Here is a 5,326-nt window from a genome sequence, read left to right on the forward strand (position 1 = left end):
GCTGGTTATGTCTTAAACTGTGAGTGTGTCGGATGTGCATCAGTGCAATTGTATCCGCATGTCATTGGACATGATCCGACGTCTTAAAGTGACAGTGGCAATAAACCTAATGCGGTCCGTGTCCTTAATTTTGATCAAGCAACAAAAGAAAAAGAGAAAAGCATTCACTGTTTGTTAATAGCTTTAATAAGGATCAATTATATTTAATTCATACAAATAAATATGTCTGCTTGAAAGAATAAAGAATGATGTGTAAGTAGTTATAAGGAATGAATATATCATTCATTGTAAAGAAGACTGTGTTGTACTTTAGGAAAAGTGGTTTTATTTCATTTTAAGATATTTTTTAAGTAACAGCAGTTAAATCTGTATCTGTATTGCATGTTCAAACTTAAAAATCATTCATATTAATAGGTTAATAGATGTTTTCTCCGGGAGTATATGGGTTTGGAAATTTTAGAGAAATTCTAAATTAATGCATTACAATTGAACTAAACCCATTATATTTTAGTCGACTAAATCTACTGTAGATTTAGTCGACTAAAATGTTATTGTATTTCGTCGACTAAAACTAGACTAAAACTAAAACAATTCCGATGACTAAAATATGACTAAAACTAAATGGCATTTTAGTCAAAAGACTAAGACTAAAACTAAATCAAAATTTGCTGACAAAATTAACACTGATCCCGATAAATATGTAAAGCATTATATATATATATATATATCTATATATCTATCATAGTTCTAATATGTATTTAGTGGGAGAACGTTTTTTTTGTTTTAACACAGTAAAATAGAAAAGTTATCCTCACCTCAAAAGTTAGTGACAATTCAATGACTTTACTAAATGGGTGTGTTCAGGCCAAGAGGGCAGTCATTTTAATGTCACATTTTTGTGGCAGCGCCCTCTAGTGTACTGGATTTGAACTGTGTGCCAATCAACCCTTGACCCAACCAGCCCCACTCTCCCCTACCTTTGGGAAAAAAGAGGGAACGTCGATTCTAAATAAAAAGTTAATAAATAAGTGGCAAACGACTAGATGGGACAGTGACACAGGGATGGTGTTATAGTATTACACAGACAGTAGGGAGGATACATTGCTATAGAAAATAGAAAAGAAGAAGTATTGTTGTCTACACTCTAAGAAATATCTGTTTATTAACAGTTGTATTACTGTATATTTTTACAGAAATTGTCCATAGAACGTGATTTACGGGTGTATTTCTGTTTATTTACGTTTCGAATTGCATTATGGGACTTTGATCTCTGCTCCAGCTGCCGTGGCCAGAGACGGACGTAATAAGGTTAAGCAGATGTCAAAAAATAATTTGCAACGGTCTGCCTTTCAGCGGTCAGTAATTGTTTTGGAAAATGTACGTTATCCAAGTGACTGTTTTATTTGCAGTAGTTTTAAATGTTATATTGTCTGGGTTCATTGTGTGTAACATACCATTTTGAATCTCAGTTGGCTATTGCTAACTTAATTTTCGTGAGCTGCTGTTATTAACCAGCGCTTGGTTAGGGAGCTGTTTTTTCTCAGAAGATTTAAAACAGACCAGGTTTGTGTGAGTTGTTTTTTGTAATATTAGGTCAGGGCAAATTATCATCCATTATTTGGTCATGTCCCGCTTCTCCATTTTTTGTGGCAATGGGTCTGTTAATTTACAGAACTATTGTCAGTATTTTTATTTGGAGCGGGAGTTTGACTGCTGTTTGAAAAAATACACAGCGTCTCCTCTCTGTAACGTTAATGTGAACGAGCAAAAGCTTCATCCCCAGCTCCACTTTGCGTGTAAAAGGTAATTTTGAAATGTCATAGAAGTTAACGTTAAAGTTAAATGTCATAAACGTTAACTGTTAAATGTTCGGTTGTGGTTAAGACAGTGTATGTTAACGTGTTGATGTGCCAGGTCAGTGGTGTCTTTTTGGAGGCTGAACGTTAAATGAAGGCTCTCTTTTAAAGTAATCCTGGGCCATTTTGAGTGAGCGAAAATCCTAATCCAACATTCACGTTCGTTTGTAAGGTTAAATTAACTGTTGCTTGCTGCAGGCAGGTCTGCCATATATGTGTGTTGCGGTTTAAATTAGAAAATTAACGAGGGGGACAGAATCGGCGGTTAGTTGTACACGTTAATCTCTTTTCTACCGGGTGTCGATCCTGTTGTTATTAAATGCCGTAACGTCATAAATAAATACTTTGTGTGTGTGTGACTTTACAATTGACTCTGTTTGGTGTGACTCTGATGTTATACGGCAGTACAGGTAACGTTAACGTTACTGTTTACGTCAGTGTTTAGCTTTACGCTCTGAACTGTGGAGTGTTCGCGGTGCATCCAGCTCTGGTGCGAATCAGTCAGTTGTTGGGAAAGAAAACAAAACGTCTCTGACGGGCTACTAACAAGCTAACGTTAGCTGTCCACTCAGAATGGGCAAGTGTCTGAAGTTTAAAAAGGTAGAGATGCGGACGAGGCTGAGGGCAGTCGCACTGAGATTAGCACAGGCGGCTCGGCGTGCATGTCCGTCACTGTGTGTGACAGGAGCCCAACTCCTTTCCCCCGCTGCTTTCAAGCCAATACTATATAATACAATATTTCAAGCAGCCTTTAGGTGCAAAAACAGAACAGGATGAATAATCAGTGAAGCAATTGACATATTATATTATACCGTATCTAGCCTAGGAGTAACTAATTTTAACAACTCAAACTGCACAATTTATTTTGTATTTTTGTTTCACACCATATGTTTTTACTGCATTATATTCTGTTTGAATTGTCACCTGGATTTTATGTTTCACTATTTAAATAAAGACAATTCTACCATAAATTGGTGCTGAAATGTCTCCAAAATGCAAGAAATTAAGTGTTTTGTCACGCTGCTGTCGTTTTTACCATGTTGTAAAAACGCGGCGCCCCCTTTGCAATGAATTGAAAAAAGATGCTGTCGTCAGAAAAGAATGCTTTGGTGGACACAGGTCCTATTTACGTTTCAGCGTTGCAACCTTTGAAAAAGCTGGCCTCACAAAAAGCCAATCAGCTCGCTGCTGGCATGCAGTGACAGTCTCATGCTTTTATTTTGAAGGATATTCTGTTAATGTGGATGTTTTGATAGAGTTATACGTTTTAGAGTAACGTTACGTTTTAAAAATGTATTTTCTGTATAGTTTGTTGACTTCATAGGAAGCGCGCTCACATCATAATTTAACATTTGGTGTGTTGTGATTTCTTGTGGAGTGAGTTCTAGGCTACTTTGTGTAACTTTACAGAAGCTAGTTAGCTAACGTCAGCAGCAACAATTGTGTTCCCAGCTGTCTAGGGCACAAGTTTGAAACCCCCGGTAGTGTATAATATAGGTTTAGCTCATTAAGTAGGTTATGCAAAACCCTTAACTCTATAAGCTTCAAAGTAAAAGCCTGTAACTCAACAAAATACGGATGAGAATGAGATGAGATGAGTTGAACGGATGAGAACCTTAAAAGCCAGTTAAAAAACTAAAAAAGCCTAAAAGCCTAAAAAAACAGTTATAGGTTAGTAGCCTAATTAAAAATCCATGAACATGCAAATGTGTGTGGATTTATTGAAATATTAAGCTGAAATCTGAGCGTTCTGCTGACAAAAACAGTGTGGGAACCTCTGGTCTAATTGAAGTCGAGGAAAGGAGCGGGTTACAAAAGAACAAGCGCTCAGAGTTGTGTGTTGCTTGTAGACTGAGAGAGAAAAGCCTGTCGATCGCCCCCTGGAGGAGAAACACAGAATGACGAGGCTGAGCTGTCCTTTACCACACCGAAAGCAGACAGAAGCCAGAGAGAAAGCAACATGAAAGACAAATAAATGAAGCAATTGAATTGAAAAGGATAAAGGAAAAACCGTGGGAGCCGAGCCATGAAGTGTATTAGTGAATTGATAAAGCAAAAGCTTACAGCACCTGGTATTCCCAGGCGGTCTCCAATCCAAGTACTAACCAGGCCCGACCCTGCTTAGCTTCCGAGATCGGACGAGATCGGGCGTGTTCAGGGTGGTATGGCCGTAAGCGAGAGTCTCAGCCGATAGAGGGATATTTAAAGAAGGCACACGAGTCTCGGCCCGCATTCACACACACTGCAGCTGCAAGACAAACAGCATCCACAAAGCGTTTTCATGTCTTTATACAGCTGCTCAAAATGTTGATTCATTAGACCTCTATATGCATTAAACTAATAATAAATTAAATATTTTTGGGATTTTCTTGACTATTTTCAGACGTAAAGTGAGCAGGATATTAAAATGTAGCGTTTAGATTTATGCATTTAAGCATGTATCTATGATAGTGATGTGTCGTTCATGAACGATTCGTTCATTTTGAACGAATCTTTAAAATGACTCGGGACTACCGAGTTGTCTCAGAGAGTGATTCGTTCATTCATCTTAGTCTCGAGTTCGGGTTCGGACGGGTCCGAGTCTTTGGTTCCGTCTTTGGTTTGACGGGTCCGGGTCCTCAGTCCATAGAGGCTATGCTGTCAGTACCGGAAAGAGAAATGATTAGTTCATTTTTTCGAGTCTTCGAGTTTGAGTCCTTCGTTCTTTTGTCCCGTGACTTGTAAACGTATTGAATAGCCTACTAATTCACAACCTTTTTACAAACAAGCACGTAGTTAATGTATAATATAATAGTAGTTAATTAATGTATAATATATAATAAAACACACCACAGATGCAAAAGAAACATATTAAAAAAAGAGACGGACAGGGACAATAATACGATGGAACTTTTATTTTTCAGATAATGTTTGTTGCACATATTTTGAATTATAATTCCTAATTATAAAACAATATACATTCAGACACAGTCAATAACACAAATCTAATGTTGTATTTGATGCAAGATACCAGCGGTCACGTGACAAAAGAACGAAGGATTTAAAGCGAGACTCGAAGAAAATGAACTAATCATTTCTCTTTCCGGTACTGACAGCATAGCCTATATGGACTGACAGGAAGAACGAAAGACTCGCAGCCGTCCGAACCCGAACCAAATGAACTAATCATTCTCTTTCCGGTACTGACAGCATAGCCTATATGGACTGACAGGAAGAATGAAAGACTCGCACCCGTCCGAACCCGAACCAAATGAACTAATCATTTCTCTTTCCGGTACTGACAGCATAGCCTATATGTACTGACAGGAAGAACTCGAGACTCGGACCCGTCCGAACCCGAACCAGATGAACTAATCATTTCTCTTTCCGGTACTGACAGCATAGACTATATGGGACTGACAGGAAGAACTCAAGACTCGGACCCGTCCGAACCCGAACTCGAGACTCGAAAGATGAACTAATCATTTCAC

The 5,326-nt window shown here is 38.2% G+C and overlaps 1 non-coding gene across 1 annotated transcript; it reads right to left on the reverse strand.

Annotated features, from left to right (window-relative positions):
• Nucleotides 1-3,913: 3,913 nt before the first annotated feature.
• LOC143742255 (5S ribosomal RNA) lies at nucleotides 3,914-4,032 on the reverse strand. The gene has a single exon (XR_013205406.1). It is a non-coding gene; the product is annotated as a 5S ribosomal RNA (ribosomal RNA).
• Nucleotides 4,033-5,326: the final 1,294 nt, after the last annotated feature.

Source organism: Siphateles boraxobius, unplaced genomic scaffold (assembly GCF_051911475.1).
Source record: "Siphateles boraxobius isolate OS27281-9 unplaced genomic scaffold, OSU_SipBor_1 1, whole genome shotgun sequence".
In the NCBI taxonomy this organism is placed as follows: domain Eukaryota; kingdom Metazoa; phylum Chordata; class Actinopteri; order Cypriniformes; family Leuciscidae; genus Siphateles; species Siphateles boraxobius.